Below are 21657 nucleotides of genomic sequence, written 5' to 3' on the forward strand. Positions count from 1 at the left end.
ACACACACACACACACACACACACACACACACACGCTCACATTGATTGCGAATGCCAAACAGTAAATACATCCAACCCTGCGGTGCTGCTATTTCAGCTGTTACCTATTTCTCTCTGCCCACTCAAACAGGCTTCAATTGTGCACTGTGTCTCACCAGACACTCAACTGTTTACCAGACCACCATATGCTACAGTTGCTTTTTATAGAGAAAAGCAAATTAGATGAGTTAAGGAATTCCAGGGTGGTCTTGTCAGGTTTGATAAGCTGCCAAGGCTGAAGGTTGGAGCTTTTTTGTTGATGTCTTGAGTATAATAACAGAATTGGGTAATGCCAACTCATATTCATTTCAATTTTCACCAAATACATTGTGAGTGAAAAGCCTGGTTTTGTAAAAGAAACTATCCATTCTCCATTAAGAGAATCTCTGCTTCCTGTTGGCTTTAGGATGGCCCAAAGTGCTTCGTAGCAAATGCAGTTCTTTTGAAACAGAAGGCTGAATCTTATAATTTTTTGGCTAAGTTGGAGCTGTTATGAATTTTGCAGGGATTTCTGCTGTGAGGTCCATGAGTTTTATCAACGTATTTTGCCAAACTCACCTCATTAATTACCTACCACGAGCCCACAGTGTGTCTCACATCCAATTTCCATCCCACATTATAATGCACCATTCCCAGAACAACTCGTTACCCAAAGGATATCCACCAAAAGATCAGCATTCCTTGTGCCCATGCTATCTTTGAAAGGCTGCTGTGCGCCTGGATGAGCACGCGCTTTCCAAAGGTCCAGAGAAGAAGACTCCTCTTCCCAGAGGACTGGCAGAGAAGGACAGCCTGCTTTGAGTTTGCCACCTGGTTCAGTGCCATCTCGAAGAAATGTAGGAATGGCCAGCAGTGCCACAAGAAAGTTAATGACCTTCTCCTCTCTGTCAGGGTGAGCACCGACGCTTTTCAGTCTGTATCTCACCCTGACTCTATTTCTGCTACTGTACCCACCTCCCACCAAGTTCTACCCCTCTGCAACACGTCTCCTCATTCACTTCTCACACCCCTAACCTGGCCTCCATACCGTACCTTCAGTCATCCAGTACAACTCACTACCTTTCCCCACACTATACTCTGATTCATTACCCTTTCTTTGATTCCAGGAGAAGACAGTGCATAATAGAGCAAAGAGCCCAGACAAGGGGATGGGTGACTGATGTTGGGTTCCTCACCCCACACTGTCCCTCGCAGGAGAAGACCGGGAATGGCTCCCGTGGTAATGCTGAGGCCCCACAAACTGATTAAGTCCCAGCAAGTACCTTCATTCCACTGCAACTCTCACAGTGACCCCACTGTCAGTGTCGTTCATTACAAACCAATCGTCACCATTGGCCACAACTCTACCTTGCGTATTGCGGGTCCTGGAAACCTCCAAATGACATTTGAGGAGAAATGGTCAGTTAAGGAAGAATATTGTCAATGAAGAAGACTACTGTGTCCAGTTCTGGTCACTCTGCTACAGGAAGGATATTATTAAGATGCAGAGGGTTCAGAAAAGATATACCAGGATGTAGCTGGGTATGGAGGGTTTGAGTTAAACGAAGAGGTTGGATAGACTGCGACATTTTTCACTGGAGCATAGGCAGTTGAGGGGTGACCTTGTAGAGGTTTATAAAATTATGAGGGGTATAGATAAGGTGTCTTTTCACCCCTGCCCTTGTCTGGGCTCTCTGCCCTGTTATGCACTGTCTTCTCCTGGAATTGGATAAAGGGTAATGAATCAGAGTATAGTGGGGGATTTCAAGACAAGGGGACATATTTTTAAGACGAGAGGAGAAAGATTTAAAATAGATGTGAGGGGCAACTTTTGTGCACAGAGAGTTGTTCATATGTGGAATGAACTTCGAGGAAGTGGTGGATGCGGGTACAGTTACGTTTCAAAGACATTCAGATAAGTACATGAATAAGAAATGTTTGGAGGGACATGGGCCAAGTGCAGGCAGGTGGGACTAGTTTAGTTTGGGATAATGGTCACCATGGACTGGTTGGATTGAAGGGTCTGTTTCCCTGCTGTATGACTATGACTCCATGGGCCTCCCTGGGCCTCTGAAGGATAAGAAACTGAGGCTTCTGAGGAAACAGCAGCAAAGCTGCCTCCTGCACACTGCACCAGCTCAGATACTGACACCTTGTGGGGGAACCATGGACACAGAGTGTGTAGGACTATGATCTGGTGAGTACCTCACTGTGACAGCTCCACTGCTGACTGAGGAAGAAATGCTCCAAGCTGCTCGTACTCGGGGTACTGCCAGAGACTGGGTACCTGCTCAGTCCCAGGCAGGAGAGGAGCTTATGGTGTTGGCAATCAGGGATTTCATCCAGGTACGCATGGATAGCAGGAGGGACAGAATGGCCCTCATTGCTCAGAGGCTGCAGCAGTGCAGTGTCTGTCTGTCTGCCTCCAGGGACAGGTTGGTGGTTGGTGGTTTCTGAAGAGGAAGGCCAGCACCCTCAGGGTCAGCTAGAGAGTAACACTCTATCACTGCAACCATTGATCAGGACCAAAGGCATGGTGATGGGGTGGGGAATGGGGAACACTCTTGACTCCATTGGAGGGATGTATGCATGGGTCAAAGCCAGTACCATTGGGAGCTGTAGAGCAGAGGGAAAACCAGGTGGAATTATTTGGAGCATGGCCGTGACTCTGGCTACCTGCAGACTCCACTTTGAAGTGCAAAGCCTCCTCCTCCAATGATTTACCTCACTCTGCCAGAGGAAGGCAGCATCTGGGGGGCTGGCAGCCATCACTCCAGGACTGGTTGGAGAATGGAGAGGATATGGATGAAATGAGTGGGATGTAACATTGGAAGGCTGCAAAGCTGCCTTGAACTGGGGCCTTACAAGTCTCAAATCGTTACCTGTTTCTGCGGAGCAGATGGTCATTCTACTTCAAAGCTTCAAAACCACCCCCTGCGCCCACCCCCTTCCCCCACCCCGCCAATCTTGGGAAACTTACCAAGAGGCAGGAATATGTGGGCAATCAGTTCCAATGTACCTCCAGTCTATTTTACCACCCCCTTTTCTCCAATTCCACTGAAAAGACTCAACCCTACTGAGTTACAGCCATTCAGCCTGAATGATCCTGACTCAGTCCATGGAATGTTTCAGTTCGACACAATGTCTGAACTTCACACTTGGTATGTTGGAAAATTCCAATTCCCTGCTCAGTGAAGACAATTGTCTTTCACACTTCTTTTTATTTGTTCATAGAATGTGGGCATCGTTGACTGGGCCAACATTTATTGCCAGGCCTGGTTGTCTCAGGGAAAGAAATGGTGATTTGCCTTCTTGAACAGCGGCAGTTCTTTGGACGTAGGTAGACCCACAGGGAGGAGTCAGTTTAGCTCTGTTAGCTGGATCAGCTAGTTTCCAATACACACTGATGCCAACAGTGTAGGTTCAAACCCTGCACTGGCTGAGGTCAAAAGGAGCTTTGGTGAGTTTCTGTATTGGATCTTGTACTTGAGTGTTCCAAAACCTTCTTTTTCTCAACTATTAACCCATTTTGAGGTTTGAAAAGTGTTGTGATCACTCAGTGAGAACGCAGAGAGCAGGGATGGGCGGGGATTGGTGGGGTTAGCCGAGAGCATGGAGGCCTATTAGACCAAGACTATAGCTGTTCAAACTCAGTCACAGATCCATGGCAGCCATTACTGCTTCAGAACTTGATTCTAAAATTTCAGTTCACAACCCTACCTTGAGGCCATATCCCCACTTTACAATGTCTATTGTAGATGGTACAGATGTTGCCACTGAAGCATGTAAATGTTGAAGGTGCCAATCAGGCTAATTTTTTTTTCTGGATGGTGTCAAGCTCCTTGAGTGTTGGTGCAGCTGTTGACACTGAAGGAATAATGATATATTTCCAGATCAGGATGGTGAGTGGCTTGGAGAGAAGCTTACAGGTGGTGTTCCCATGTATCTGCTGCCCTTATGCTTCTAGATGGAAGTGGTTGTGGGTTTGGAAGGTGCTGTCTGAGGATCTTTGGTGAATTTCTGCAGTGCATCTTTTAGATAGTACACACTGTTGTTACTGAGCGTCGGTGGTGGAGGGAGTGGATGCTTGTGGATGTAGTGCTAATCAAGCGGGCTGCTTTGTCCTGGATGGTCTCAAGCTTCTTGAGTGTTGTTGGGGCTGCCTCATCCAGGCAAGTGGGGAGTATTCCGTCACACTCCTGACTTGTGCCTTGTACATGGTAGATAGGCTTTGGGGAAGTCAGGAGGTGAGTTACTCGCTGTGTTATTCCTAGCTTCTGACCTGCTCTTGTAGACACTGTAATTTGATGGTGAGTCCAATACAGTTTCTGGTCAATGATAACCCCCAGGATGTTGATAGTGGGGTTTCAATGAAGGTAATATTGAATATTAAGGGGCGATGCTAAGATTCTCCCTCAGTGGAGATGGTTATTGCCTGGCACTTGTGTGATATGACTGTTACTTGCCACGTCAGCACAAAACCTGGATATTGTCTAGGTCTTGCTGCATGCTGGCACAGACTACTTTAGTCTTGATCATCTTTGAAGTATCCTCCAATCCACAGTGAATAAGGTCAAAACATATTCATTAAACAAAACACGACTTAAGTTATCAAAATGACACACAGATAAACGCATAAATGAGGGTGGTTCAGTGGTTAGCACTGCTGCCTTACAGTGCCAGGGACCCGTGTTTGATTCCACCCTTGGGTCACTGTGTCTGTGTGGAGTTTGCACGTTCTCCCTGTATCTGTATGGGTTTCCTCTCACAGATTAAAGACGTGTAGGTTAGATGGATTGGCCATGGGAAATTGAGGGTTACAGGAATAAGGTAGGGAATGGGTCAGGGTGGGATGTTCTTCAGGGGGTTGATTTGGACTCGATGGGCTGAACAGCCTGCTTCCACACTGTAGGGATTCTATGATAAACTCTTCACCGTACAAGTAAATCTTTCATGCTGATGCTTGCTGATGATAGAATGCTATGTGTCTAATATAAGAAAACACCTGTCTGTGATCTATAGCAGATGAGGTCGGCTGACTCTTCAGGGCATCACTATGGATATAATATATGATGATAACATGAGGACTTACCTTCCTCTCAAGTGGATGTAAAGGACCCTGAATTGTGATTTGAAGACGAGCAAGGAAAAAGTCCTTGTTAGACAGATCAACACGAATCGCGACTAACAGCAGCAAAACAGATTAATTTGTCATTCACTCATTTCTGTTTGTGCTTCCCTGCTGTAGATAGATTAGATGCTGCATGAATCTACATTGTGACAGAGACTCTGCTACAAAACTGGTCAACCATTGCTTGTGGGGCTGTGAGCATTACTGCATCAAGGCAAGTTAGTACTCTGAAGTACAGAATTTCCTTTCAAGCAGTCTGCAATTCACAAACATGATTAACAAAAAATCTCAGCGATAGTGCAACCTAAAAATAATTTTGCAAATATAATGTATTCTTGTTAGTGCCAGATACCACTTTTCCCATCATGTGTGATGATGTACACAAACCGGTAGTAACTAGACAAAATTCCTGCTTAACGTGGTTTCCTCAGAGCAACATTCAATAACACCTGAGAAATGCATTTATTGTTTTGTTGCTGCTCAATTGTCCTTTCGGGAAGAATCAGCCATTAGTTACATCTGAATTATACAATGTAACGAGGGGAGAATGAACAAATGGTATAATCTCCAATCTTTTACAGCATTGCAAAATCACAGATTTTCATTTACTTTACAACATAGATCTGAAAACAAAAACTATTAAATCCAAGAGAAATAATGCCTAATGAATTATCCAGTTTTCTTTGTATTTCACATTTTTCATATATGTGATTTATATTTCACCGCAAACATTCAAATGGATTAAACAAATAGGCAATTAAAATATAATCAGCATGTTTTTACTACTCTGTTAAAACTTTAAACTTAATGCAGGTGGAGTTTAGCAGTACAGTATAAGGGGTAGCCGATTTACAAATGTTCGTACTTATGAACGCAATGCCTTAAAGGAATGTAATTTTCAAGACCTGACATATGAACAATTGTCTATACTGACCTTCATTGTTCTGCTGTACACCAGAATGGAACCCATTCGCAACCCAGGGACTGCCTGTACACAGTGATAACTTGTTAAAACGTTTTCCAATTATTCGTTACATTTCCAAATTTGCCAATGATGCCAGACTTGGAATGGCAAAGTGTGTCAATCAATAATAACAGGCTAGCAAAATGGACAGACAAGTAAGAGATGGAATTCAACACTGAGAAGTGTGAGGTGGTGCATTTTGACAGAAGCTTTAGGGATTGGCAGTCTTGCTTTACTGGCACACTCTAAAGTTTTTTTTCAGACAGAAGGACCTCAGGACTCATATGCAGCGATCTTTGAAGGTGGCAGGACATTTTCAGGGTAATAACTAAGAAGGTATTTGAGACCTTCTGTGGTTTTATGAATCGAGGCATTGAATGCAATAGCAGGGAAGTTATGCTGAACTTTTTTAAAGCTCTGGTGAGGCCACACCTAGGAATCAATATGATAGATTTCCTTGATTAAATTTGGAAACAATGCAAAACTAGGATCTTCAATCTAAACAAATGTAACAATGAAGATAATAGGGGCATATTGGCTGTACTGAAAGTACATTGACATGTACTTTAGTAGAAAAGCAATGGCTTGTATTTTTAAAAAAATCAACAGATGCTTTCAAGACACAAAAATACAACAGGAAAAGTGAGTTAACCAAGCCTAACAAAAACAGTTGAACATTGTATTGGAACATAGGAGAAGTTGCCAAAGAGCGGTGAAACTGACAATTGGGAACATCTTAGAATTCAGCAAAAGAAAACCAAAACACTGATACGGAAAGGAAGATAACATAAATGCAAAATAGAAAAAGACATACAAATGGAACATAAATGCTTTGAAAGATGTGCGAAAAGGAAAAGGTTTAGCAAACAAAGGGGGGCCCACACTCTAATGTCCACTATTCATGAGCCATTTGCAACATTTGAAACACATGGAAACAGGTAATTTCACACCCTGAACACCCCAGGAACATGCAACACAATGGAGGGGTAGAACTTAAATGGAGTGAATCTTTGGGGAGCTGCTCCTCCAATCACATGGTTGTTCCCTGCCATCTTTGCTACTGATTGGCTCAGTAATAAGCCTATTATCTGCAAACTTGGGACAGAGTCAGCTATTCATTGGTGCAATGAGCAGATACTTGGGCCCTGTAACTGTTCTGCAGTGGCAAGAGCGTGAGCTGGCGAGCTCTGGGACAGAGAAACACATATTGCAGGGCAAGGTGTAAACAGAGAGGGACGAAGATGCTTCAGGTATCAGGTGGAAGACGAATGAGGGGAGACTGGAAAGAGAGAGAGAGGGCAAGTGTACAAGATAAATTAGAGAGATGTAGGCTGAAAGGGGGTGAAAGAGAGAGGGAAGCTGAAAGGTGTGCAGGGTGACAGGAAAAGGGAGAAAAGCTGGAGGAGGTGGAGGTGAGCTACCTCCTTGAAATACTGCACTCTATGTTGACAAGTTTAGACTGTTCATTCTCTTTTGCAGCTCCCTTTACCTCAGCCCTATCTTGGAGCTTTTCTACCTCCTCCAGCATTCTCGAGGGCGTGTATGGAGAGGCAATAAATGCTGGCCCAGCCAGTAACACCCACATCCCATGAAGTATTTTTTTTAACAAAAATGAAGGAATACTCAGCTAAATATGAGCCAGAAAAATTGGGAATCAATGAGGTAATGTCATCCTTACAAATTAATGTGGAATCTCCAAGTTAATGCTGCATTATTCAAGAGCATAAAAGTGTTGGAGACCATCGAAGATGCTATTGTAATGAACACTGGATGAATAGTTAAATATAAATCTGTGGTTAAGAGGTGAAATACAGTGATAGGATATTAACTGGTTCAACTTTGATCATTTCAGTTGGAAATATATTAGCTGTGACCCTGAATAGAAGCAAATCCTGCAGATGCTGGAAAACTGAAGCAAAACAGAGAACTCAGGTCTGACACATCCTTCAGAAGAAGGGTTATACTGCACACGCAATGTTAACTTTTTTTCTCTGCACATATGCTTCCAGACTGGCTGAGCTTTTCCAGCATTCTCTGAATTTCTTTCAGATTTGCAGCAACTGCAGGATTTTGTTTTTTAGACAGACACGGATTCAAAAGATATGGGAACAGTGTGAGAATGTGGTGATCAGCCATGACCTACAATGGTGGAACAGCCTCAAGGGGCTGAATGGCCTACTCCTGCTCCTATATATAAAGTCATAGAGTCATACAGCTTGGAAATGCACACTTTGGTTCAACTTATCCATGCTGACCAGCTTTCCCAAACTAAACTGGTCCTACTTTCCTGCGTTTGGCCCATATCCCTCTAAACCTTTTCCAATCAAGTACCTGTCCAAATGTCTTTTAAATGTTAGAACTGTACCTGCATCTACCACTTCGTCTGGCAGTTCATTCCACATATGAACCACCCTCTGTTTGAAAAAGTTGTCCCTCATGTCCCTTTTAAATCTTTCTCTTCTCACCTTAAAATATGTCCACTAGTTCTGAATTCACCCATTGTAGGAAAAAGCCCTTTGCTATTCACCTTTTCTATGCCCCTCATGATATTATATACTTCTATAAGGTCACCCCTCAAAGTCACATGCTCCATTTGAAAGCGGTCCCAATCTATCTAGCCTCTCCTCATAACTCAAACCCTCCAGTCCCAGTCACATCCTTGGAAATCTTTTCTGCGCCATCTCTAATTTAATAATATCTTTCCTACTGCAGGGTGACCAGAGCTGCACACAGTACTCCAAAAGTGGCCTCACCAGTATCCCGTACCAAGTCAACATGATGTCCCAATTCAGTGGTCAGAGCAACGAAGGCAAATGTGCTTAATGCCTCCTTTACTGCCCTGTCTACCTGTGACACGACTTCCAAAGAACTATGTACCTGAACTCCTTGGTCTCTCTGTTTGACGTCACTACCCAAGGCCTTACCGTTAGCTGTGTAAGCCCTGCCTTGCTCATTTTGCCAAAATGCATTATCCAAATTGAACTCCATCTGCCAATCCTCAACCCATTGTAATTTGTTGGACTATGACCTGGTTGTTGTGTGATTTTTGACCTTGTCTACTCTAGTCCAACATCGGCACCTCCACTTCATGGTAATCTGAGGTAGCCTTCTTCAATGCTGATAATAACCCCCAATTTTGGTGTCATCTGCAAACTTACTGCGACCAGTTCTGGACCTGCACTTTTGAAAGGACGTGAAGGCCCTTGACAGGTCATAGACTAGATTTACCAGAATAATTGAATCAGAATGGTATGAGAGAATTTAGCTGGAAAGTTACTTTGGAGATAATGTTCTCCTTGAAGCAAAGGAAATTATCAGGGCCATTTACATATATGCACCAAACTATGAGAGGGAATACATATCTATATTTAAGGATTGTGTGACTGAAGCTGGAAGTGATGGAATTATTTGGACATTTTACAGGATCATGTGATTTATTGGAATTATGTTCAGCAGTAAGTGTGCTGAAAGCTACCTGCTGTTTCAGTCTGGAAATTGACTTTGGAGAAGTGTAATTTTCCATGTGATAAGAACTGGAGTTTATTGCTGTAATTACTGAAGAAAAAACTGTTGTTTTTAGAGGCCTAGGGGCCTGGCAACCTTCTCTTATCTTGAAATTCTAAAATGCAGAAAGAGAAGCCAGCAAAGACATTCCAGAAGCTGCAGTCTTTCCACAAAATCCTGTTTCTGAGAAGAGGACTCTGGGAACTTAATAGAGTTTTCACACAGTTGTATTTCTGTCTACCTGCTGAAGTCTGAGGTAGTGGACTGTGACCAATTCTCAACAACTTGATCCAAATTGATTAGAACCAGAATTGGCACTTATCATCAATCTGCAGCATTCAGCAACTGGGTGGTGTTGACAGGAACTGTCAGCGTTTGTGAGAAGTTATTACATTTTATGTTGGGTTTCCAGGCTTTTGGTCCGCAGGAGTTGTTTCTCCTCTTTTTACCTTTTCTTCAAAGACCTGTCATCTATGCAGAGACTTGGGCCTCCTGCAGTGCCACAACGATGCCACCCGAAGGTTGCAGGAACAGCAACTCATATTCCGCTTGGGAACCCTGCAGCCCAATGGTATCAATGTGGATTTCACAAGTTTCAAAATCTCCCCTCCCCCCCACCGCATCCCAAAACCAGTCCAACTCGTCCCTGCCTCCCTAACCTGTTCTTCCTCCCACCTATCCCCTCCTCCCACCCCAAGCCGCACCTCCATCTCCTACCGACCAACCTCATCCCGCCCCCTTGACCTGTCCGTCCTCCCTGGACTGACCTATCCCCTTCCTAACTCCCTACCTACACTCACCTTTCCTGGCCCCATCCCCGCCTCTTCGACCTGTTTGTTTCCTCTCCACCTATCCTCTCCTCTATCCCTCTTCTATCCGCCTCCCACTCTCTCCCTATTTATTTCAAAACCCCCTTCCCCTCCCCCTTTTCTGATGAAGGGTCTAGGCCCGAAACGTCAGCCTCTCTGCTCCTATGATGCTGCTTGGCCTGCTGTGTTCATCCAGCCCTGCACCTTGTTGTCTCGGATTCTCCAGCATCTGCAGTTCCTACTATCTCTTATTCTTTTGTGTTGTGTCTGAATGTCTATATGTATGGAATTGAGGGGAGGGATGGGGCGATACAGTTTTAATTCTGGATCATTGTTTATGTGCTAATCAGTGGTTGCCACTTACTTTAAAAATACTTTTGTTCTTTTCATCAGATAACTTTAAAGTTTGCTAAAGTAACCTGCTGGGTGTTTCTTTTACTCAAGGTAGTAGTGCAAAAATTGGAATTGGCCACTTTGGTAACTGGATCAGCATTTACACTATTGGTGTGACTGCTGGAATAGTGATGTTTGATTATCAGTGCACTCCTCCCATCACAGTCATATTAGGTTTACATCAGGTATAGGTATAAAAACTGTTCCCACTTGCTGATGGCACAATTACACAGATTTTAAGTTCTGGCAAGAAGTGCAGTGAGATGTCGGGGTCTACATGGTAAGGGCTAAAGATCTGGAGCTAATTGTCCAGTGGGGTGGTGCAAGTGGCAACAGTGAACAGTTTCATTCTAGCTGCATATCATTTACAGTAATGAACAATTGAGAAAAATAACCTGCAGAGTTATAGTGATAAAATGAGAAATGGGATTGATGAGATTGCCTGCACAGACCTGAGAACACAAATGACCTCTTGTGTGCCACAATGATCCTATAATGCCATAACAATATTAATCATATAGTCCCAGCACTCAGTAACAATCTGTTACAGTACAATCCCAGTGTTCAGTAACAAGCTATTACAGTACAATCCCAGCATGGACTTTCAAGCTGTTACAGTATAATTTCAGTTCTGGCTAACAATCTGTTCCAGTACAATCCCAGTATTGATTTTTAGTCTGTTAAAATAAAGTCCCAGTGCTCAGCTACTATTTGTTACAATACAGTCCAGTCCCAGTGCTCAGCCACAGTCTGTTACAGTACAGTCCAGTCCCAGTGCTCAGTCACTATTTGTTACAATACAGTCCAGTCCCAGTGCTCAGTCACAGTCTGTTACAGTACAGTACAGTCCAGTCCCAGTGCTCAGTCACAGTCTGTTACAATATAGTCCAGTCCCAGTGCTCAGTCGCAATCTGTTACAGTACAATTTCAGTGCTCAGTCACAATCTGTTACTGTACAATTTCAGTGCTCATTCACAATTTGTTACGGTAAATTCCCAACTGTAGAAATTTGCTTGCTGACTTTATTCCTTTGCTGACAAAGAGTATTATTTGCTGGGAAAATTTTGTATTTTAGCTGGGTTATGATTGCCCATGTGTTGTAGGATGGATCTCAAATACATCAAGCTTGTTTGATTTGATTTGATTTATTGCAGTCACATAAGTACAGTGCAAAGCTTTGTTTTGCGAGCAGTACAGGCAGATCATAGTAAACAAGGACATACAGTGCATTGGATGCTTAGACAGAGCGAGGCATACAGGTTACATTGCACAGTACATTCACAAAGCAAGATCAATGTTATTTAAAATTAGACAGCCCATTCAGCAGTCCAATAACAGCAGGGAAGAAGCTGTTCTTGAACCTGTTGGTCCTTGTGTTCAAGTTTCTGTATCTGCTGCCTGACAGAAGAGTTTGTAGGAGAGCATTACCAGGATGGGAGGAGTCTTTGATCATGTTAGCAGCCTTTTTGTGACAACGAGAAGTGTAAATGAAGTCCATGGATGGAAGGTCGGCTTTTGTGATGGTCTGGACTGAGCAGTTGCTGTAGCAGGCCATTGTGTACTTGGACAGTATGCTTTCTGTGGTGCATCTGTAAAAGTTGGTGAGGGTCCTTATCGACATTACAAATTTCCTAAGCCGCCTGAGGAAGAAGAGGCATTGTTGTGCCTTCTTGACAGTCTTATCCATGTGGGAAGTCCAGGACACAATGTTGGTTATCATCATTTGTAGGAACTTGATGCTGTCAACCCTCTCCACCTCTGCTCTGTTGATGTCGATGGGGTGTTTCCTCCTCCTTTCTTCCTGAAGTTAATGATCAGTTCTTTTGTTTTGCTGACATTGAGAGAGAGGGTGTTATGATTGCTCCATGACACCTAGCCCTCTATATCCCTTCTGTATTTGGACTCACCATTGTTTGATATCGGTCCTACCACGGTGCTGTCATCAGCAAACTTGTAGATGGCGTTCATTTGGAATTTGGCTACACAGTCATGGGTGTACAGGGAATACAGTAGGAGGCTGAGGACACAACCCTTAGGAGTCTCCAGTGTTGAGGGCTATTGTGGTTTTTATTCCTCAGTTGGTGCTTCATCAACAATGTACCTCTTTATCAGATCTTGATTAAGTTGTTCACAATATTGTAGTGCAACTTTGCCTTATTCTAGAGTATGTTTTATGCTTTATTTGTCTTTTGCTTTCCACCACCAAATTGCTTTCCATTGTCAGTGTGTCTGTTCTGTCAGATGAAGGTAATAGGTGACATGGCACTGTTCGAGAGAGAGCAGGGAGTTCAGCCTGGTTAATATATATCCCTTGAATAACATTACTAGATTGTATGGTAATTTTTGCATCTCTGATTGTTGCCGAAGAAATTGTCTGCCATGGTTTCTTCATTACAACAGTGACTGCATTTCAGGAGTGCATCATTGGTTGTAAAATACTTAGAGGTTCATTGAATTTGTGAATGGAGTTTCAGAAAAAAATTAGATGCATGTCAAGCTTTGCTCTCTTGGGTACATGAAAGGTGTGCTGTCTTACACTGAAGAAGTAATGCCAGTGTCTCCCATCCTGGCACAGGGAAGTTTGATACCCTGTTTCCTTCTACCTACTGTGACTGTCATTCTGTGAAGGATGACTACACATGACTGCAGGATCTACAGCCTGCACTAGGGCAGGCAATGGCCTAGTGGTATTATCGCTGGAGTGTTAATCCAGAGACCCAGATAATGTTCTAGGCACCCAGGTTCAAATCCTGCTATGGCAGATGGTGGAATATGATTTCAATGAATATCTGGAATTAAGAATCTAATGATGTTCATGAATCCATTGCTGACTGTTGGGAAAAACCCATCTTGTTCACTAATGTCCTTTTAGGGAAGGAAACTGCTGACCTACATGTGACTCTGCACCCACAGCAATGTGGTTGACTCTGAGCTGCCCTCTGGCCAGTTAGGGATGGGCAATAAACGCTGCCTGGCCAGTGGTGACCTCACCCCATGAATGAATAATGAAAAAAAAGCCTATTGACACTGTGTCCTCATCTTGCAGGAGAAGACGACAAGAGCAACCTTCTTCACAGTGCACAAAGAGGAAACCAGCACAATTAATAGCTTCACCTCTACCCTGGGAATTGAAGATGAAGACCTGAGAGCTTCTGTGCCTGCAGATTTGTGAGAATGTAGTCTTTCAAAAAAAGACACCTTCAATATATTTCCTGCTCAGACATCCAGTAAGCAGCTAATTTGCATGTTGTTCAAGCCAGCAGGGCTGCTTTTCCCTGCAGAATCTGCACCTCAAAATATAGTGAAGAACAATCTTTGTAATTGCTCCCCCCTCTCACTCTCTCTCCCAGTACTAGTCACTGTTGTAATGTGATGTGCTGTTCACCACTGCCACCATATTCTATTCTGGTGCCAGAGTACAAACTACTGTGGGTTGTGCCTGAGGTAAATAGCTGCCGCCAGCCATTGTTTCGAAATTAATCTGAGCAGTGTTCTACAGTTTGTGACGAAGGATGGACCATGAACATGTCCCATTGAAAATAATTTATTACAGGATGGTAACTACAAGCATGTTATATTAACATTAAGGTATAGTAACCAACACTACCATGAGGTGGAGACTCTCCAGCAGGATGCTGTGTCGTCCAGCTATAGCTGCCTAACTGCAACTTCTAAAAACCTAATGTTCTAGTGAGTGACTGAGTTATATACCAGAATGGGCGGAGTTTCAGCTTAGTTGATGGATTAACCCTTACTTTAACAGTCACCGCAATGGTCATCCTCTCTATCATTCACCTTCTCCCTCACAGTCATCAATTCAGAGACATCTGCTCCAAGGAGTACATATGATGAAGATGAGGAACCAGCATACAATGGGGCACAGAGCACAAGAAAGCCAATGGATAGGTTCATGGTAATTTGATGAAGTTTTGTGGAAGTGTGAAACATATCAGCCTCTGAGTGCAGAATGTAAGAGCAATAGTCACTGAGGCATAGCTGTATAGTGACAGGTAAGGAGGCGGGGGAAAGTTTCAGATCTATGTGGAGAATCTCTCTCAATGTGCATCTGATACCTTGAAAGTACAATGTCGTGTGATGTTTCGTCATCTGTGAGGATTTTAAAACTTTGCCTCGCAGCCTGGAGAGCATGGCAACATCAGGAACATCTGGAAATGATCTCTGACTTCCTGAGTAACCCAGGCACTGAGCACTTAACATAGAGGCCATTGCTTTTTGGTAGGTGAATGGCATCCAAAGTGCTAAGTGCACCAGAGATATTGTTTGTGCAGTAAAGGAGCGTTGGTTAGTTCTGTGCAGAGTTGCAAACTCTGTCTGGTTCTGTGAAATCTGTTCTCCCACTGATTAGTGATGTACCAATTCTTCATGGCAAGCTGATGAGTCTCAGAGTCTATGACCCATATCATACTAGCACACGGTAGCACAACAGCGACTCTGCAAGCAACCAGACCAGGCTTCCTGTCTAGGTGTCAGTCCAATATAGGAAATCCAGGTACAACCTCCACAAAACCATCAGGGAGGCCAAGAGGCAGTACCGGACCAAGTTAGAGGCCCAGACCTACCGAACAGACCCCCTCCGTCTATGGTGAGGCCCAAACAACATTACAGGATACAAAATGAAACACAGGAAGATAACAGACAAAGGCACATCCCTCCCTGACATGCTCAATGCTTTCTATGCTCGGTTTGAGTAGAATACCATTGGCATGGCGACATCTGCCCCGACAGCCCCAGGCACACCTGTGCCCTCTGTCACCGCTGCAGGCGTCAGATCGATCTTCCTGGGAGCCAGCCCAAGGAAAGCAACGGGCCTGGATGGTGTTCCCCAACCGAGCACTCAGATCCTGTGCAGACTAACTGAAGGAGGTATTCACAGACATCTCCCACATCTCCCTCTTACCAGCCAAAGACCCCACCTGCTTCAAGAAGACCACCATCAACCCGGTACCTAAGAAAGCACATGCAATGTGCCTCACTGACTACCGCCCAGTGGTTCTGACCTCAATAATCATGAAGTGCTTCGAGAGGCTGGTCATGGCCCACACCAACTCCAGTCTCCCAGCCCACTTCAATCCCCTAAAGTTTGCCTATCGACATAACACATCCACAGAGGATGCCATATCCCTAGACCTGCACTCATTGCTGAAACATCTGTATATCCAAGACACCTACTTCAGACGCCTGCTCTTTGACTACAGCTCTGCCTTCATCTCCAGTAACCCTTCCAGACTGATCTCAAAACTACGAGACCTCGGTCTTGGCTCCGCCCTCTACAACTGGATCCTCAGCTTTCTGACCCGCAGACCGCAATCGGTGAAGATAAGTAACTGTACCTCCTCCACAATAACACTCAACACTGGAGCCCCCCAAGGATATGTCCTCAGCCCCTCTACTGTACTCCCTTTATAACTACGACTGTGTTGCAAATTCTGAATGCACGCCATCTACAACTTCGCTAATGACACCACAGTAGTGGGACAGATATCTAACAACAACAAGTCCAACTACAGAAAGGAGATAGAGGCCTTGGTGACATGGTGCAGTGAAAACAACCTCCCTTTCAATGTTGACAAAACTAAAGAACTGATCATTGACTTCAGAAAGAAAGGAGGAGAACATGCCCCCATCAACATCAATAGAAGTGAGGTTGAGAGAGTGAAGAGCATCAAGTTCCTCAGAACAACAATAACCAATGACCATGTCCTGGACTTCCCACGTAGATGCGACAGTCAAGAAGGCACAACAACACTTCTTCTTCCTCAGGCGGCTCAGGAAATTTGGCATGTCCATAAGGTCCCTCACCGACGTCTACCTATGCACCATTGAAAGCATACTGTCCGGGTACATAACAGCCTGGTACAGCAACTGCTCTGCCCAGGACCGTAAGAAACTACAGAAGGTGGTGTGCACAGCCTAGACCATCACGGAATCCAACCTTCCATCAATGGGCCAACATCATCAAAGACACACCACACCCAGTAACGCTCTCCTACAACCTCTTCCATCAATCAGGAGATACAGAAGCCGGAATACACACAGGAGCAGGTTCAGAAAAAGCTTCTTCCTCGACTGTTGAATGGACCCTGTCGCCTCAAATAATGCCGATCTTGCTAACATTGATCTCGCCTAGCACACACCCTGTGAAATGTAACCTGTATGCCTCCAAATATTTTTTGATCTGTACATCCTTTGCTAACTATGATCTGCCTGTCCTGCTCATAAACAAAACTTTTTACTGTATTTCTTTTCATGCGACAATAAATCAATCAATCAGTTGGGATGTAATTCCTTGCTGTGGGGAGCGAAGATGAGAATTACCAGATGAGGAATGTTGTTACTAGGATTCTGTAGGACCAGCATGACCTGGAGGCGGTGGTGACTTCTGGAACTACAGCAAGTACTCAACAACTCATAGCTGGGAGTGAGCATAAGCTAAGTGCATGGGTCTCTTAGCAGAGAGGACAGAAGAGAACTTCAGTTCAGAGAGGGTGAGAGTGGATAGAGTCAAAAGGGATGGATTTCAGGATGTTAAAGCTGGATGAGAGGCGACAACCACAGGAAGGGAAAGACATTTGGGGGTGTTGGGGGCATGACCTTATTGGGAAAGGAGGTCAATGAGGGACATACCTGACTTTTCCCACCAGAGCCCTGAGCAGGCTAAGCTGCTGATCTTCTACCAGCCTGCCCAGTCTATTGCCCACTTCCTCCCAATGCAGAAAACCTGCAACCAACCAAGATGTGACCCTTCAGTGACTGTCTCCCAGTTGTTCGCAATTTAGAATCTATTAGGTTATACAAATAATGTTGGGAAAAATGTCATATCCAGGATTTGGTGAAGAATTTAGAGCTGTGCCTTTATTGTGTGGAGAAAAGATTAAACATTACGCTGCATTCTATGGGTCATTTTAGTTACATACACCTGTAACATCTATTTAGAATGTGAAAATGCACAATGGCTTATAGAGGTTGTTCACTTCTGCAATGTGGGTGTATGATGATGGCTTTTATGACTTCACTGAATCACAGAACTGTTACTTTACAGAGGGAAGCTCTTTGGCCCTTTGTATCTGCGCCTTCATTGAGTGGACAATGGAAAATTATTCACATTGGAAGATTCAGCTTGGAATAAGAAAAGATTTTTTAACTGGCATTGTTTCAAATAGCCAGAAGTCATTTGATCTGGGAGACAAAGAAGACAACAAGGGCAGAGAACCCAGAACAGTAAAATGAGGCACCCTGCCTTGGGGTGAGTTTATTTATGTGTGAGTGTGCATGAGGGGTTGTGTGTGTGTGTGTGTGTATGAGAACGTATGTATGTGTCAGGGAGTATTTATATGTGTGTGAAGGAACATGAGTAGGCTTGTGTGTGTGTTATTGAGTGGGAGGGTGTGTGTACTTAAGTGAATCTGAATGTGTGTCTATGTTAATAAGCGTGAGGCAGTATGTGTTTGAGTGACTTTGAGTGTGCATGTCAGTGAATGAGTGTAAGTGTGAGTGAAAGAGTTAGTGTGTGTGTTAATGAGTGTGAGGGTGTGTGTGCATGTTTGTTAGTGTTTTGGTGAGCATGTGTGGGTGTATGTGATTGAGTGTGTGTGTATGGATATGAGAGTGTGATTGTATATTTCTGTGTGAGAGTGACTGTATGAGTATATGCAGTATTGAGTGGAAGGGTGTGTAGGAGGCTGTATATGTGTAAGTCAATGTGTGTGTTTCTATGTTATTTTGTGAATGTGTTTGAATTAGTAGGTGTGAATGAATGAGCGTGAGGATATGTGTTATTGGGTGTAAGTGTGCGCATGTGAGCGCAAGTGTGTGATGCCATGTATGTGAATGAATATATGTATGTGAGTGAGCGTTAATGGGTGTGTATGCAGATTGAGGGTTGTGAATGTATGTCAGGATATGTGTGTTTATAAATATATATATATAATGGTATGTGTGCGCGTGCATGTGAGGGTCTGTGAGTGTATGTGAGCGTATGCCTGTATGTTTGAGTGTGCCTGCACACAAGTGTAAGTATGGGTGTGTATCTTTTGTGGATAAGGATTCTACAGAAAAGTCTGTTATGTGTTTTTAAAAGTCACAGCACACCAAGAGTTAAAACACAACTTCAAAAATATACCTTGCTACATTCAGTTAAAAGGTGAGAAGGGAAAATTATTCCTATCTCTCAGCTGTCTGTCATAGGGTTCAAATTATTATTTTAATGAAAAAAGATAAATAAAGCAAAATAAGGCTATTTGAATGGTGTAGCTATAACATTGTTAATGATAATGGATTTAGTTTGAAGAACAAGTCTTAAGGCTGTGGCTATTATTGTTTCCAATATAGTTGAGGTAATTTTTTTCCCTGAAAGTACTATTAGCTTCTTTTTATTATGCAAATCAATAGCTGAAAAAAATTGGCCTAATTCCACACATCCTAAATTAATACTCATTGTAAGGGAGAATTTATGGACAAAATTATAGTTAAAAAAAACAATTTATTGAATGATCTGTTAAAAGGAACCCAAAGGCAAGAAACATTGTTTTATTTGTGATTTTCTTATCTTTTACTCAAAGTGAAGAAATGAGATTCTTTCCATCAAATTGTTCAGCATTTCTTTTTTAATTTTGCATTGATCATATTCTAACATTCAAACATTAAAATAACAAAATTTGTAACCAGCCTTTAAATACAAAATAATTTGATGTCCTTCAAACAAGACCCATCACTAGAATGGTACTGGAATAATCTCAAACATAGATGTCAAACAATGCAAAAGTATCCTTGGTGTTTTAAAATCCATGTACCTTTGATTTCTCAGGAAGGTTCATCAAAACAATGGTTTCAAAAAGGTTGGTTAAGTGAATGAAATGTTTCCTGTTCACAGAAATTGAATTCTGCCTGTTAATTGTCAGCGAGAGATGAGAGTGGGTGCCACAGCTATTACAGTTGGTGCAGGAGGAGAGATGTCCTGAGTGAATGAGTAGGCAGCGCAGAGGGCATGCAGGATTAATGGTGTCAGGGATCAGGGTGGGTGACGGTTAGTAAGGGAAGATGTTGTAGGCAATTGTTAGAATGGTACAGCATGAGCCTTGGTGGGAGATAGGTGTAGTAGCAGAAAGAGAGTGAATATGAGGTACTGGAGAGAAGATGGTGGCACTTACACTGACAGACTGGAGAAGGTCATTCACCTGCTACCAACAGCATTGGGCATTCTTCCGGGCAGCTGGGACCTCATTGACCTGGGTGGCATCCTGAGGCTGGACATGGTCTGGTGTTGTGGTCTCCATAGTATCTCCAGGAGAAAGCCTCCACGTTCCTGCCCACAAAGTGGGCAGCCAATTTCCCCCTGTCTGCCATACCCAGGGCAAATGTCAGGAAATATCTAAGGCATCTCTAGCCTGACAGTGCCTCTCCAGATGCATAACAGCCTTTTAAAGATGGCATGGGTGCCATGGTGTGGTGAATTCCAGGATATCAGGTGAGTGGCACGTTGTTCTGGAAACAGTGCATGGCAACATGGGTTTGGAATTGGATGTCAGAGAGATTGCAGAAGTGGCATTGGTACTTCATGTAAAGAGTTTAAGATATAATGAGAGAGCTCAATAAGTGTCATGGCAAAAAGAATGACACAGCTCAGACTTAGCCAAACAAAAATATAAAATTTAACCCCAAAGAGTTGTCCTTTCAACAGAGAATCTTCTCCTCTCAGAAGGGCATGAGTCTTTGGAACTTTCTTCCTCACAAAGATGATGTCTTTGAATATTTGTAAGGCAGAGATGGATAGATTCTTGATAAGAAAGAGGTGTATAGTTATCATAAATCGGTGGGAATGTGGATTAATCATATTTGCCATGATCTTTTTGAATGACTCTCTAGGTTTGAGTGACCTACTTCTGCTCCTAATTCATATGTTAACATGCCTATTATCACATATTCACTCTCCACAAATGGTATCCTTCATTCTGAAGACATCCATTTTTGCCAGATTTGAAAAGGGGTCCTAAGGACATACCAGGATCTTAATTCGATTATTTCAAACAGCAGCAGTGAGATGCCTCCTGAGGCAGAAGCAATGAGAGAGTTCACATTTGGGAATTGCTCTCCGGTAACAGTAACGTTTATGTCCCTGAACCTGTTGTGATGATTTATCGCTGAGGGATTGGATCTGGAACCTGATGAACAAAAGCACATGTCACTGGCATGCAGTCAGAGCATTTTGTTTGAGGTAGTGCAATGTGATGGTTATGGGGTATAATATTCAATGATATGATTAAGCAAGTTTACTTAAATGGAGAAATTTAGAGCAGCCACACTACAATCGATATAAACAGAAGCTGTAACAGCTCAATACAGAGACAGGAAGAATTGAAAGAAGCAAACTTTGTTTCTCTTTCCATGTTTGCTGCCTTTCTTTATTATAAATCAGAGTTCCTGAGTCAGATCTCCTGATTTCATCAAATCCCAAAGGGACACAAGGCTGGGGGAAAGATTGTATTGGTGGATATTACATGTATCCGTGGGTGATTTTTGGGACAGACGTGCATGTAATACAGGGAGGCCCACGACCTTCCCACATACCACTAAACTCATTCCCATTTTACACAGACTGTCTTCCAAATGTAAATGATTAATTAAGGGTCAATTGAGTTAATAGACCCTTATGCTGTATGCTGTCCAGGCCATAATGCGGTTTGTGTGGGCAAGTGGACATGACTGGGCAGCCCATTAGTTTTCCAATGTGTTTAAAATGGTGAGAAGGAAGGAAGGAGTTACTATCATTGGACGGTGCCCCTTGCTCATCGGGGACATTCCAAGAAGCATGCACTCCACAT

The sequence above is a fragment of the Rhincodon typus genome, chromosome 13 (assembly GCF_021869965.1).
Source record: "Rhincodon typus isolate 14 chromosome 13, sRhiTyp1.1, whole genome shotgun sequence".
In the NCBI taxonomy this organism is placed as follows: Eukaryota; Metazoa; Chordata; class Chondrichthyes; order Orectolobiformes; family Rhincodontidae; genus Rhincodon; species Rhincodon typus.